This window comes from Triticum dicoccoides, chromosome 3B (genome assembly GCF_002162155.2).
Source record: "Triticum dicoccoides isolate Atlit2015 ecotype Zavitan chromosome 3B, WEW_v2.0, whole genome shotgun sequence".
In the NCBI taxonomy this organism is placed as follows: Eukaryota; Viridiplantae; Streptophyta; class Magnoliopsida; order Poales; family Poaceae; genus Triticum; species Triticum dicoccoides.
Genome location: NC_041385.1, coordinates 631669891 through 631686939, shown reverse-complemented (window position 1 = coordinate 631686939; position 17049 = coordinate 631669891).

The following is a 17049-nucleotide window of genomic DNA, read 5'->3' as shown; positions in this document are numbered from 1 at the left end:
ACGCTGGCTTTCCTTGGTTCCTTCAAAGTCTGATCTTTGTCAGCAATCGCGCTCTTCTGTTGTGCTCCAGGAGTTGCTTGATGATACCCGGAGTTTTAATTTGCAGTCATAGAATGATTCTCAGGAAGAGTTCTAGTTTAGCTCTGTCACCCCCTCGCCCTTGGGGAAAAGGACGAGGCAACCCCGTCGCCCCAAGCGCAATGTTATGCTTGTGGAAGATAACCTAGATTTTTATGTCAGAAAAGTGACTCGTAGCTGCGCTAAGCGGACTGCTATGAAGCCCACTTCTGCGATCCCTATCAAGCCAACCCCTCTCCGTCGCCCCAAGGCCAAGAAGAACAAGATTGACACTGCTGCAAGACAGGAGCAGGAGATTCCTCTGCCACCTCCAACACCGATAGCTACCATGCATGCAATTGGCTCTTCGCTTGGCATTGCGTCGGAAGAACTATCAGTGGATAAGCTTATGGCTCCTCCTCAACAAGCTCCCCAAGACGATGTTCCTAATGATGAGTGAACTATGGAGATCTTCGATGGGTCATTGGACATGTTTGGTCCTATGTCATTTTGTTTCTATTTTTTCTGTATGTGTAAATATCTGATCTTATCTGAACCTGAGGTGTACTCCGATGCTGGGAGTTTTGCTGGGCTGTTATGCAGCTCAGTTGACTGCTATCTTTTTATGTTATTTATTTATGGAGACTACATCATTTTGTAATTAGAATGTTCTATGTTGGAATGTGTGTGGTTTGAATTCTGAAGCTCGTCAGCGTGATATTAGAGCAAAGATTGAAGAGAGACATTGCTCCATAATTTGCCTGCAGGAAACCAAGTGTGAGCAGTTGGATATTAGAAAGATCATGTCTAGAAATTTCGACCAGCTTGCTTTTTCTCCTTCTATTGGGGCTTCCGGTGGAATTTTGGTCATATGGAACTCCTCTGTTTTTGAAGGTCAACTCATGGAAGTTCAGCGTTTTAGTGTGGTTGTTTCTTTCAGTTCTGTCCATAACTCTAAGAAGTAGACTTTGGTCTCAGTTTACGGGCCATGTGAGGGCCAACACAGAGATGATTTTGTTAACTGGTTGTACCACCTAACCATCCCTAGAGATGAGAATTGGCTACTACTGGGTGATTTTAATTTCATTCGCTCCTTAGATAACAGAAATCTACGAGGAGGAGATATCAACGACATCTTTCTTTTTAACGAGATTATTGGGCATCTTGGCCTTCTGGAATTACCTATCAAGGGAAGGAGCTTCACGTGGTCTAATATGCAGCAAATATCACTCTTAGAGTAGCTTGACTAGTTTTTCACTACCTCAGATTGGATAACACGTTATCCAAATACTGTGGTCTTTCCTTTGGCAAAAACTGCCTCGGATCATGTGCCATGCGTGGTTTCAATTGACACTAAAATTCCAAAGTCTATGGTCTTCCGGTTTGAAAATTTCTGGGTGGATATGCCAGGTTTTATGGAATGTGTCAGAAAATCTTGGGAGGCTCCAGTTTTCTCTGATCTCTCTGCATCTGCAATTTTAACAAGGAAATTTAAACGACTCATGTACGACTTGAGGGCTTGGAGTAAGAAACTTTCTTACCTCAAGAAGCTCACAGTGGATTGCAGCAAGGTTATTCTCTATTTTGATCAGTTGGAGGAGCTTAGGCCACTTGTGAGACCTGAGTTTAACTTCATGAAAATTGTTAAGTTGCATTATGAGCACCTGTTGAAACTGCATTATATATATTGGAAGCAGAGGTGCACAATTAGGTACATAAAGGTGGGAGAGGAGAACTCTAAATTCTTCCATGCCATGGCTTCTAAGCGAATGAGGAAGAACTCCATAGCTAGCCTTAAAACCTCAGGGATGGATGACCCAGTATCTGACCATGACCTCGGGGATGGATGAACTCCATGGCCGGAATTCTTTGGGCCTCTTTTAAAAATAGAATGGGCTAGGCCCAGGGCATTTCAATGGGCTATCACTTGGACAGCTTAATTCAGCCTGTCCCTGGCTTGGAGGAGCTATCACACCCTTCTCTGATGCTAAAATCAAGAAGGTTCTGCAGGAGATGCCACCTGATCGGGCGCCAGGCCCTGATGGTTTTAATAGATTGTTTCTCAAGCATTGTTGGCCAATTATTGAGATGGATTTTCTGTGGCTAATTCAGGATTTTTATGAAGGAAAGTTGTCTTTGGCAAATATAAATGGCTCACTCATAACTCTCATACCCAAGATGATATCTCCTGAGGGACCAGACGATTTTCAGCCTATATCTCTCACCAACACTTGCTTGAAATTCCTCACCAAGTTGTTGGCCAATAGGTTGCAAAGAGTGATTTTGAATTGCATTCATAAGAATCAGTATGACTTTCTTAAGGGCAGATCAATCCAAGACTGTTTAGCTTGGGTGTTTCAATACATACATCATTGCAAACAGTCCAAGAGACCTATTATCATTCTGAAACTTGACTTTGCTAAGGCTTTTGATATAGTGGAACATGAGGTTATTTTGCAGATGCTCAAGCACAAGGGTTTTGATGATAAGTGGATTAATCGGGTTAAGGAAACTCTTTCCACAGGATCTTCTTCAGTGCTGCTCAATGGCATCCCTCGCAAGCAGTTTAAGTGCAAGTGTGGGGTCATGCAGGGTGATCCTCTGTCACCACTTCTATTTGTCATTGCTGCTGATCTTTTGCAATCAGTGGTTAATCAAATGTTGCAGCTTGGCACCCTAATCCTCCCAATTCCAACACATGACCAGGATTTTCCTATAATACAATATGCTGATGATACTGTCATCTTTCTAACAGCCAAAGAGGAGGAGTTGGTTGCACTTAAGAATATGTTGCTTACGTTTCAGCAATCTACTGGTCTTCAGGTTAATTTTGCAAAGTCTTCCATGATCCCCTTAAATATTGATGATGGGGAGGCAATCAGGTTAGCTGCTGTGTTGGGTTGTAAAATTGGCCAGCTTCCATTCACCTATCTAGGTTTGCCTCTTGGAACTACCAGGCCGAGGATTGTGGATCTTATGCCTCTTGTTGACACCCTGGAAAGGATTAACTGCTAGCTCATGCATGCTAAATCAAGGCTCTCGTTTACAGCTGTTAACTTCAGTCCTGACCTCTATGCCAATCTACTTCCTCTGCAGTCTGCAAATCCCTCCTGGTATCATCAAGTAGTTGGACAGAATCTTCAGACAATGCCAATGGAGGGGGAGTAGTGATGTTCCAAAGCAATCTCTGGCTGCTTGGGACCTGGTGTGCCGACCTAAGGACAAAGGAGGTCTTGGAGTGATTAACTTGCACATTCAAAACAAGGGTCTCCTCCTCAAGCATTTGCATAATTTTTTAATAAGGCAGATATCCCCTGGGTAACCTTGATCTGGAATTGCTATTATGATGATGGTGTTCCACATGCTACAGCTCCAGTGGGTTCCTTTTGGTGGAGAGATATCCTTAAGCTTTCTAATGCATATACTGGCATTGCCTCAATGCACATCAATATGGGTGACTCTGCTCTTTTCTGGACTGATGCTTGGCTCATTGGTGGTTCTTCTCGACCTTTGTGTTGGAGGCTACCTAGGCTCTTCTCTTTTGTTAATAATGACAAAGTCTCTGTCCATGAATTCCTCATATCACAGGACGTTCACTCAATGTTCTTTCTGCCTTTGTCCCACGAGGCTGCTCTGGAGTTGCAAGTGTTGGAAGCATGGATCCTTCACTTAAATAGGGACCCCAACATACCAGATGTTTGGATATGGCTTGGCAAATCTGGGTGTTTTTCTGCTAAGAGTTTTTACACTCTTATGCACTCACATTTGCCCACAATTAAACCATGTAAATGGTTGTGGAAAAGCAGGTGTACCATGAAGATCAAAGTTTTTGGCTGGTTGCTCTTCTTTGACAGACTTAACACCAAAGACTTATTGATACGCAGGCATTGGATATCTCCTTTGGATGATAATCTTTGTGTTATTTGCAACGAATATGTGTATGAGGATAGGTTGCACTTGTTTTTCAACTGCAATTTCAGTCACAGAGTTTGGAGCTATCTTTGCATTGACTGGTCCAGGGGCCCTGATATCCAACAATGTATTGAACATGCTAGATCCAGGTTCATGCATCCTTTCTTCTTCGAGGTCATGCTCTCTGCAGCTTGGAATATTTGGATCCTCGGGAATGGCAGAACATTTAGAGGGGAGAGAGCTACTTTTGGGGCCTGGAAATGTAATTTTGTACATGATCTTTCTCTTCTAGCTCATAGGCTTAAGAATGACACCATGATCAAGCTGTTTGCTTGGATTAATGCCTTAGTTTAACTCAAGGTAGGTAGATGTAATTCTGTAACCTAGCTCTTGTACATACCCTTTATTTCCTCTGTTTGTACAGTCTTTGATTTTTAATAAAGGGCTGTGGGGCTTTGCCAACATTATATGAGGGAGAGGCATGAGCTAACATACCTTCTCTACTTGGATCATATGCACTTATGATTGGACCCCTAGCAAGCATCCGCAACTACTAAAGATCCTTAAGGTCATGAAACCCAACCATAGCATTAAGTATCAAGTCCTCTTTACTCCCATATGCCATAACCCCCAAACTCGGGTTTATGCTTCTGTCACTCACGCAACCCACCATAAGAGAATCATGAACATATTGGGACACCCTACAACGGGGACCCCTCCGTTTGGGCAACACAGAGGGCACCGTAGGGCAACACCATAAATAAAATATACAATCATACCAACCAAGATCATGATTAACCCACAAGACAAAACCGATCTACTCAAACATCATAGGATAACCATAGATCATTGGGAAATAATATATGGAGTTGAGCACCATGTTTAAGTAGAGATTATAGCGGGGATAAGATGTGTTACACTGCTGCATAGAGGGGGAGAAAGTTGGTGTTGACGGCAAGGTTTTAAATAGCGGATAGCGGGATGGTAGCGGATTGGGGTCGGCATAGCGGATTGCGGATTGCGGGTGATATTGCGGACGCTATGTGCGCATAGCGGATTTGTAAAAGTACTCATGAATTTCAGATTATTGTGCATATTTCGACATCGTTGATAACAAATTTGACCCTTAAATTTAATATTCATCATTTATATATAAGAAGTAAACTGAATTTAAGAAGGCAGTACAAAAAAATTAAAAGTAAGCTGAATTTAACACTGCATGTGCAAAAGAAATCAGCAACAAGATTTTGAATGGCCCGGGGCATTGCACATTGGGCATCATATAGGAAGAACACTATTCTTTTCTCAAGGTCACATGGCTGTTATCGAACTTGACAAAACTTGCAGACTTATACCACTGCTATGTATACTACTTTAATCACCAGAATTATTAAGACAATCGTTTCATGAGTGGAGCTCCTCCTAACTTTGTCTACTGTAACTGTAATTGTGTGCTACATGGCAGCAGGATAATTGTATTGATGGAGGATCTCGGTCAGTATAAACAGAGCGGGGCGCTCGAGCCGCTCGGGTCAACGACGTAGGCAGGCAGGGTGGCGCTGGCGGCGCAAGGCACTCGAGTCGCTCGGGTCAATGCCGCAGGCAGATGAGGCGGCGCCGGTGATGTGTAGTAGGCGGCTGGGAGGCACGGGATGACCGGCGGCGAGGCTTGAGGACGGCAGGGCGGATCCAGGCGGTGGTTGTCCGTGGCGGCGTCGGTGGTAGGAGCTCGAGGCGGCGACTCGGATCCTATAGAGAGGGCAGAGAGATGGGAGAGATCGAGGTGAGAGAGAGGTGAAGAGGAGGAAGGGAGAGGGGGCGATGGTGGGTGCTGGTTGCCGGCAGCGATGCAGGTCGCCGGATCTGCTGTTTGCCACTGCTACTGGTTGACACCGGCCGCCAAGCGAAGAGGACGAGGAGTGGCTCGATTTAGGTCTAGTATTGGGTGTGTGTGCGTGTCTCAAATTTATACGCTAGCCTTTTTTTTTCTCGGTAGTCTGCTATGACCGCAACCCAACGCTACGAAAAAGCCCGCTATTGCGGCCTCACACGCGATATTGCGCCCGCATCGTCCCAATCGCGCTATTTCCTAGCGCAGTCTGCAACAAGTAGCATTAGGGTGGCGCTACCGCTATTGCGGGTGCACTAGCAGTCATAGCGGCCGCTATTTAAAACCTTGGTTGACGGTAGCAAAATTGTTGATGTAGATCACCGTCACGATCCTAGCCCCGGTGGCACTCTAGCGCCATCGGGAGAGAAGGGGAGAGAGCCCCCTCCTTCTTCTTCTTCCTTGGCCTCCCCCATAGATGGGAGGAGAGTTACCCCTCTAGGTCATGGCCTCCATGGCAGCGGTGGGGCGGGAGTCCCTCCAAGATTGGATCTCCCTCTCTGTTATCTTCTGTTTCGCGCTCCCTAGATATGGCCGAAAACCGTTTCTTATATTCCCGGAGATCCATAACTCTGATTTAGCTAAGATTTTAACATGATTTTTTCCGGATATAAGCTTCCTTGCGCCCGAGGTAGAGATCCAACCGACGTACGAGCTGGGTACAACCCACTTGGGCGCACCTGGCCCCTGGGGTGCGCCCTGGTGTCTTGTGGGCATTGTGGGCCCCCGTTTGCGTTGATTCCAAGTCCCAAAAATCACATATATTCCAAAATAATTCTTCGTAAATTTTTAACGCATTTGGACTTTGTTTGATATGGATATTCTGTGAAACAAAAAACAGGAACTGGCACTGGGCACCAGATCAATAGGTTAGTCCAATAAATCATATAAAATGCTGCCAAAAATATGTGAAAGTTTTATAATATTGGCATAATAAAAGATTATGGATACGACGGAGATGTATCACCTTTGAATTTTGAGCCGCAAATTTAATCTTGATGACCTGCCTGATGTAATCACTCATATGGGTCGTACCAGTACTCATATTTCCATTTAAAGGTTTGCATGTCCTGCACAAAGTTTAAACAACATATGCCCTGGCGACTTAACATCAAAAGCCTGGGCGGGTAACAACCAAAACATAATATTGTCTTATGCAATTATGGAAAATACTAGAATCAAGGCCATTCAAGCCAAAACATACTGGTGACTTAAAGTCGAAAGCTAGGGCGGGTTACGAAACCTCGAATATTCATATACCAATTGAAAACATACCTGTAGAATTGGATCATACAGATGTATTAAACATCAATATCCGGAGCGGGTGACAACCCAAAGTCGTGTAATCACAGAACTTCAATTGTTCAGACCAAAGCATACTTATGACTTAAAGTCCATAGCCAGGGCGGCTTACCAAACCCAAAATACTCAAATATGAAGCATACCATCGGAGCTTTATGATCCGGATTGTCCATAATCACTTAAGAGAAAAATCTTTAGGAAAAACAGATCCAAAGGACTCAAAAGAAAAAATTCAAAAAAAATCCTCAAATAATTGCCTGGCCGGCTTACCAAAGCATGACCAAACAAGTTGGCTCGCAGGGCCATGTGCTTTCAAGGGTCGCACAGCCTTTGAGTTAATCCTAGCTCACTGTTAGCCGGCTCTCACGTGACACAAACCGTTGTTTTAACCTTAACGAGTTCAGGGTCTTGAAAAAGATTGACTGTTAAGAGTTCAGCGGGTCACCTGGCGGAGTAGCAAGTTGCAAACAGGTAGGATAACTCATAATTTGCCATCCACGCCTAGTCAAGAGGGTATGAAAGCTAAACCCGGTGGGTTGGAAGCCCCCAAGTGACCTTATGAACAAATAATAAAGACTCAGATAAACAAAAATGAAACAACAGAGGCCCTGAATTTTTCAGGGATGCTGGCTTTATTACATTGATCATAATATATATATATATATATATATATATATATATATAAACACTATTCTGATCACGGGATCAGAAGAATATTCTGATCACAATCTGAATTGCCTGAGTAACGTGCCTGAACTTCTCTTTGTACGAACCCGACCTTCGGGCTATCTTCGCAACCGTGCCTTCTACCGCGATTTTTTTTGGTTAGTCGTGTTCCATGTGATGTAAGTGTAATCTTCAAACGATTTTTAGCAACTAAATACTCGTTTTAGATAGGAATCTCGCTCATAGGCGGATTTTGCACTCCGGTCGTGAAGAACTCGCGTTTTTTGCGATTTTACTGCCTGAGTTGTTCGACCTGAACTTCCCCCTGTGCTAGGTTGAACTTCCCGCAACATTGCCCAAATAGGGCTTGCTATATACCGTTGGAAAGCTATGAACACGAGTATCATGACCCAAGTTAAATTTTTCGCAAAATGTAAATGGTTTAAGAGCAGTTTTGAAAACCGTTTTTTCTTCACACAAAAAACGTGAATCGTAATTTCGATCGCATTTCTAAATCGTTTATCGCAATGAGGCAAGTAATATGGCTTTGGAAAGCTGTTGCAAAACCGCTCCTTCCACATGTTGAAAGTTTTCTCTAATTCCCTACGGTTAAAGAGTAATTTAGAAAATCGTAAAATTTCACAAACCGAAGAGCCGAGTTCGTATTTTCAATGCCATTTCTAAATGGCTAAACCAATTGAGGCACATGATATGGCGTTGGAAAGCTTATGAAAATGCTCTACTTTTTTATGTAGAAAGTTTTTTCTAATTTTGAACGGTTTAAAAGTGATTTAGAAAATGGTACAGGTTTCACTGAGTTCGTATTTTCGATCTATTTTTTAACCCTATGTTCGAATGCAACAAATGATATGGCATTGGAAAGCTTGAGGAAATGCGAAACGTTTTGGTATATATTATTTCTCCCAATTCCTTACTGTTTTATGTCAGTTTTCAAATTGACCAAAAACGTATTTTCGCTGTAATTTCCACAAACGTTATCGGAATGGGGGCAAATAATATACCGTTGAAAAGCCAAGGAAAATGCGAAACTTTTTCATGTTGATGGTTTTCTGTGATTCCCTACCGTTTTCAAGTAATTTGGAAAATGGCGAGATCAGTCGTTCTGCCTTTATCGCGAAACAGATCCTTCGAAAATGCACGGCGTGAAGAACTTGAACTTCTCGGCATGTCTACTTGAACTTCACTCTGTTTTTCACGTGCTTTTTTTGCTCGTAGATCTCCATCCACTGCTCGTAGCTCTCCATCCACTCACCAAAATTGAGCAAGTGATATACCGATGGAAAGCTGCTATAAACACACAATGTTCCCATGTTGCTTATTTTTTCATACTCGCGAGAGTTTTAATAGTCTTTCATCTGAAATTCATATAGTGTAGTAGTAGAACTTCATGCTGTTTTCACGTTGAACTTCTGTGACGTATTTTCGTTTGTAATTTCTCATCCATTCATCAGTGTTATACAAATGATACCGCGTCATATTTAGAAATTGAACCTCTCCTTTTCTTTTTGTTTTCTTTCAACATTGTTTAGCACGTCGAACCATATCATTTTTAGAAATTGAACTTCTCCTTTCTTTTTGTTTTCTTTCAACATTGATTTGCACGTCGAACCGCTTTATCTTTAGAAATTGAACTTCTCCTTTCCTTTTTGTTTTTCTTCAACATTTGTTTACACATTGAACCGTGTCATCTTTAGAAATTGAACTTCTCCCTTTCTTTTTGTTTTCTTGCATGGTTTACCTTGCATGTTTAAATTTATTTTGAACTTGCTGAGATAACACACTTGACCTTCTCGAACGCAACATTCTGACCTTCGCAAAACATAAATTAAAGCCAAAATTTTACCTACAGAGCATGTACAATTTTCTCCACCTTTTCAAGTATAAACATTGAATCGCCCTGTTAGTTTAACATGAACTTCTGCTACACAACAACTATAGAAGAGAGAATTTTTTGCTGGATGGACAGAGAAGTTCAACGACGAGGCAGAGGAGGATGCCCCGGCAGAGGAGGACATTGGCCGGAAGCGGTCCCCTACACCTCATGTGTGACCTTCTCTCCTGCCATGTGTTGAACTTCTTCCTCCCGCTATTCATGTGGGTAGCGAGCAGCAGAGCAGCACGGAGGATCATGGTGACACAAACTTTTGAGCATAAATGAGAGAAAAAAGAGCACCAAATAGTAGGGGACACACACGGCGCACACAACTGAAATATATCCTTTACTTCCTCATTTCTACAATACACACCACTCCACTTTTTAAATTTGAACTTCTAGGATTTTTGACCTTCTTCATTATTTAAATTTGAACTTCTAAGTTCTTAGAAAGGGGGAAACCACTTTTTTTCTTGACTTCAAAATTTTAGTTTTCTTCCAAAAAAAATTGGAGGGGAGGGGGGGGGGTGGGGGTTCTCCACACTAAATTTCCTATGGTTCATATTTTTCTATTTTTTATCCACATTTTTGTAAATTTTCGATCCTGAACTTCCAAACTTTTGGACTTGCAAATTTGTGAAACGTCATTTTTTGGACAAGCAGGTGATCACAAGAAGCTTCATTTCAATATATATAAAAGGAGAAAAGAAAATTGTGCAAGGATGTACTAGAGCTTCGACACACTATTTTCTACATTTGCGAAGCGTTTGCATCACTTTTTTTTACAACAAGGCATAATTTGCTTATGGTATTTTTTTCAAAATGAATATTTTCAGTTTTTGTGAGTGGTTTTGTTATAACCGTGTGATCAAGAAACACACACAGTAACTTCAGAACCATCACTTTTTATTTAGCCATAAATACAAACACATTTTTTATGAACAATAGCTTGCCCCTGCAAGTATCATACTTCTTTTATTGGACTCGAGTTCTCTACAATACTGAAGCTCCATTGGGAAGCTAGCAAGCAACACTAGTGCTCTCAGATGGAAATCAACCGACCAAAAAGCAGCCTCTCCACCTCCACGGGTTCGTTCACGATCTACTGTTGCTTTGTTCGACTCCACCGTTGGATGATGCATCCTACTGCATTCAGAGAAACTGCTTTTCCTAGGCATCTATACAAAAGAAGCGACTTCTTGCAACAATTTGGAAGAAGCAAGATACGTGTTTTGCGAACCGACAGTAGGAGCTGAGTAATCCCAAGGTAACTGCAGTAAACACATGTGACAGAAGATTCATGTTCATGAAACCTGACAACCTCCCAAGAAACAAATGCTACATGTTCAGAAAAATGGGATCTTCTGTCAAATGTGGCAAGAAGGCATGCTGGGTAGCTCACACAAATTTCAAACTTCACCATGGTCCTTGAACTTGTATCCTTATTTCTTTTGAACTCCAACAGTTGTGTGCAGGGATCCGGTTAGCTTGCCATGCTGTCCACCACATGCAGTGGAAGATGAAGGGGGCGGAGGAGAAGACACATGCATGAAGGTCACATTGTAGGACTCAGGCAGGTCGCCGCTTCGGCCTTGGGCAGGTCGTCGAGGGTGCTGTGGGAGACCCATAATGAGCACCTGGATGGACTGCTCGCGCGTGAGGTGTTGAACTTCTTTTGCTCTAGATGGATGGTTGGGCCGCCGGCACGGGCATGGCCAGGGGCAAAAGAGGGAGGAGGCACCGGTGGGGCGGAGCTAGAAGGCCACGTCAATGGCAAGCATCTGGATGACCCCGATCCAGATCCTCGTTGGGGAAGCGTCAGAGAAGGAGGGTGGAGTGGTTCGTCATGGGGATGGAGCAGTGTCGGCCCACGGTGGTCGGGAGGCCTGGCATGGCGGATGTGCGCCGTAGGCAGGAGGCGTGTCGGGGCCGAAGGTACGGCGATAGGAGGCGCGTGGGGACTAGGGGACCGTGGATGGAGGCGCGTCGGGGACGGGGTGGGTGGCGGCTGAGGCGCATCAGGGCAGGGGTGGGCGGCGGCCGAGGCACATCGGGGCAGGGGTGGGCAGCGGCGGATGCGCGATGCAAGGAGGGAGGCGACGGCGGTGGAGGCGCGATGCAGGGAGGGGGCGGTGGTGCAATCCAGGGAGGGTGGGGTTAGCGGCGGCGCGGTCCAGGGAGTCAGGTCGCGACAGCGATTGGGGAGATTAGCGGGGAAGGTCATGTGAGGGGATCGGGGAGCGGGTGGGGTGGGCTTTTTTTCTGTATCGTCGGGTGGGCTTGGATCTCAGGAACATCTTCATCGAGCCCTATATAGGGCTGGCCGTGATCCAAATAACTATTCTGATCCTGCGATTAGAATAGTTCTACTATATATATATATATACACACACACACACACATTGACAAATGTTTGTACAAAGACGAGAGTTGGTGGCTCAGGTGTAATAAGGCCGAAGATGAGCAATATTCCAGGGCCGACGGGTCTCCTCCTCTGACTTGCGAGAATCCTTGTGTTCTCGTATATCAATGAGGTAATAAGACTCGTTATTCAGGTTTTTTCTGACCACAAAGGGTCCTTCCCAAGGTGGGGATAACTTGTGCATTTATGTTTGATCTTGGATAAGCCGGAGCACCAAGTCGCTTTCTTGAAATGCTCGGGTCTTAAATCTGCGGCTATGATAGTGACACACATCTTGTTGATATATCGCCAAACGAGCCACCGCAAGGTCACGCTCCTCATCCAAAGCATCGAGTTCGTTTTGTCGTGCTATTTCATTATCAGCTTCAACATAAGCCGCCACACGAGGCGAATCATGACAGATATCACTTGGAAGAACCGCCTCTACACCGTAAACCATGAACAAAGGCATATAGCCTATTGACCTGTTAGGAGTGGTATTGATACTCCAGAGTACTGAAGGTAACTCCTCAACCCAACAACCCGGTGTTCGCTTCAAAGGAACCATAAGCCGGGGCTTTATGCCTCCCAAAATTTCATGTTAGCCCTCTCAGCTTGACCATCAGACTGCGGAGGAGCCATAGAAGAAACATCAAGACGAATATGCTCTCCCTGACAAAACTCCTTCATAGCACCCTTAGATAAATTACTGCCATTATCAATGATGATACTGGGAGGGTAACCAAAACGGAAGATCAGTTTTTTAACAAACTGGACTGTGGTCACCGCATCACACTTGCTGACTGGCTCTGCTTCAACCCACTTGGTAAATTTGTCAACCGCCACCAAGAGGTGGGTTTTCCTATCCTTAGACCTCTTGAAAGGTCCGATCATATCAATCCCCCAGACTGTATGTCACGCCCAATATGCGACCCTATCCAAAAGGAACTCGAAGGTCCCACCAAGGATAGACCCGCATATTGAAACGCTTTTGCAAGGTGGATATCATTACATCAACATTACATAATAGATGGGGATACATACCAGAGGCATACAATGCCACAGAAATACAACATCCTCATACATAAGATCAACATCCGTCTAAGGATGAATCACAAACAGAAACTCAAACGACATCCACCCTGCTAGCCCAGGCTGCCGACCTGGAACCTATCCCCTGATCGAAGAAGCAGAAGAAGAACTCAACGCAAGAAAGCATCGCTCTCGCGTCATGACCATCGCATGAACCTGTACCTGCAACTGTTGTTGTAGTAATCTGTGAGCCACAAGGACTTAGCAATCCCATTACCATGGGTATCAAGACTAGCAAAGCTTAAAGGGAATGGAAGGGGTAAAGTGGTGAGGCTGCAGCAGCGACTAAGCATATATGGTGGCTAACATACGCAAATAAGAGCGAGAAGAGAGCAAGCAGAACGGTCGTGAAGCTAGCAATGATCAAGAAGTGATCCTGAACTCCTACTTACGTCAAACATAACCCAGAAACCGTGTTCACTTCCCGGACTCCGCCGAGAAGAGACCATGACGGCTACACACGCGGTTGATGCGTTTTAATTCGGATCTGGTGTCAAGTTATCTACAACCGGACATTAACAAATTCCCATCTGCCTATAACCGCAGGCACGGCTTTCGAAAGATTATACCCTGCAGGGGTGTCCCAACTTAGCCCATGATAAGCTCTCGTGATCAACGAAGGAATAGACCTTCTCCCAGGAAGACCCGATCAGACTCGGAATCCCGGTTTACAAGACATTTCGACAATGGTAAAACAAGACCAGCAAAGCCGCCCGATGCGCTGACAAATCCCGATAGGAGCTGCACATATCTCGTTCTCAGGGCACACCGGATGAGCGAAGCGTACAGGAACCGACGTAACCCAAGTTGCCAAGGGATGGCCCCGCACGGTGCTCTAGTTCGGACCAACACTTAGACAAGCACTGCCCGGGGGGGCTAAAATAAAGATGACCCTTGGGTTGGCCGACCCAAGGGAAAGGGTAGGTGGTGGTGAGGCAAATGGTAAAACCAAGGTTGGGCCTTGCTGGAGGAGTTTTATTCAAAGCAAACTGTCAAGGGGGTCCCATAAATCACCCGACCACGTAAGGAACGCAAAATCCGGGAACATAACACCGGTATGACGGAAACTAGGGCGGCAAGAGTGGAAGAAAACACTAGTCAAAAGGCCAAGCCTTCCACCCTTTACCAAATATATAGATGCATTAATAATATAAGAGATATTGTGATATCCCAACCAAAATCCTGTCCACCATGGAGAAATCTTCAACTTCACCTGCAACTAACAACGCTATAAGAGGGGCTGAGCAAAAGCGGTAACATAGCCAATCAATGGTTTGCATAGGAAAGGTGTCAAAGGTTAGAGGTTCATGGCAATATAGGATTGCTTGATAAACAGGTAATAGGTAGCGCAGCATAGCGATAGAACGAAGCAACTAGCATAGCAATGATAGTAGTGAGATCCAGGGTAGCGGTCATCTTGCCTGAAATCCCGCTAGGAAGAAGAACGAGTCCATGAAGAAGACGAACGGATGAAGCCACGAAGACGAACCAAGCGTAGACGAACGAATCCTCACGATCGCAACGAAACAGAAACTATCGAGAAGAAGCACACAACATAGTAAACACACCACACATGAACAAGGCATGATGCACAACAAGCATGATGCATGACAAAGCTACATGAAGCTACTCATGGCAAGGGATGATGCAAACAAGAGCAACACATCAAGGCAAGTTTAAATGAGGCCGGGACCAACATATAACAATTCCGGTAAGTCCTCATATGCATATTTCAGAATTGGTCCAGATCTGAATAAACCTTATGTTCAAATTGTTAAACAGCAAGTAGAGATGCACCAATATGATCTACACGAGATTCTAGTCAAGTTACATATAAAGTTCATTTAGTTCGGAGCTACGACCTAGAAGATATGAGCAAAACAAGTTAAACATGGCATTGATGCAAAATGCACCCAAACATCAAGCAAACACCTCAAAACATGGATGCAACATGATAATATGAAACTACATGCAATTCTAAGCAAGTTTCATATAGAGCACACTCACAACGGAGCAACGGTTCAACACATGCACTCTATACAAGTCATAGCAATAATCTGTCCAAAACAGCAACTAGGCATATTGCAAGCATCAAAACAATATGCTACAGCAACCCAACATAGAAACAAAGACATGGACATGATGTACAGGTAAAGCACAACAAAACATGAACACTGAGCTATCTCCAGAAATCACTAGAACATGCTCAAACACACATGGTAAAATTGCAAGTTATAACAATTTCAGACTTTGCAGAAAATAACATCACGATGCAATGTTTAGAGCTATCAAACAACATGTTACAGGAACTTATAATGGCAAACAAAGGCATGGCATGAAAATACTAAATTCATAGATCAAAAGTCCTTTACTGACCATAAGCCAAAAAGGATCAGAAGATATAATGGCACCCACGTAAACATAGCAAGTTATATTACAGATTCAAACATGGCAGAAACAGAATTATGAAGGCATGTAGATGAGCTTGTGCAACTCACTACAGAGCAATACATGGCATGGCAAGGCAACCAACAGTAAGAAGGCATGTTTTTGAAGCTAAGCATGGCAATAACAAGTTCATAGGGTGCATGGATCACTAGGAAAACACATGGAAACAACTGAACTTAATGTTAACAGGCTGACAGCAACATTATGAAGCAACTTTGGAGCAAGATATGAACAATCTGCAGCAACCTATAAATGCAACCAGGGGCATGTATGGTTAGAGAATGACATGTAGATCAAAACATGTTTATAGAACATCTCCAGGTCATGCATATAATGACTAGTAGCAACATGTTTATATAGCATCACGAAATAACAGATTCAGCCTAGCAAAACAGCAACATCATGTACCCTACTTAACAAGCTCGATTCACTCACCACAAGTCATTGCATGGCAAGATAAGTATAGAATCATCAAGAAGACATGTTTGTGTAACCAACCAAGTCAAGAACAAGTCCATAGCATGCAAGGATCAACTATAGCAACCTTGGCCAAATTGAATAACATGTAAACAATCTGCCAGGAAACATTTTGAAGCAAAAGTAGAGCAGGAAAATGACATGCTAGACTACTCCATAATTGCAACCAAGGGCATGAATGGATAGAAAATAACCATATGTTCAAAACACCCTTACTGAAGTATCTCAAAATATGCATGGATCTCTCTGTAGCATCATGTTTACATGGCATCAAAATAACAGCAGAACAGGAACTAAAATCAGCAACATCACGATGCCTAGTTTGCATGCTTGTGCTAGTCACCACATTGATCACAAAAATACACGGTAAGCACCTTTATAAAGAAGACATGGCATAGATCAAAACACATGAAGACATCAACCTCATAGGATGCACACATCAATCATGGCAAAAATGACAAAAGAGCTCGTTCTGTTAACAGACAGCAGAAAACATCATGAAGCACTCTTACAACAATGATTTAGGCATCAAGATGACCTCAAATGAATATGATGCAATGGAATGAAATGATGTATTCGTTGAGGCGAACAATTTGACATATTACACGCACGAAACGGAGATACGGATGCAAAGATACGGCATGACGAACATGGCATGAAAATTACTGCAGAAACGGGGACTTAGCAGATTTTCGGGGAAAAAACATATGAGCGCAAAATAACTAAACTGCGACCAGGGCGGAGATTAGGAGGGATGCTCACCCACGGGCTTCGGCCCAGAATGAAGGAGAAGTGGGCCAGGGCGAGGCGAGGCCGGGCGTGGGCCGCGCTGGGCTGGGCCTCGCGTGGGACGCGGCCCACGGAGACGCGAGCGGCGGCGTCGAGCGGGACGAGGCCGCTCCCGAGCAGGAC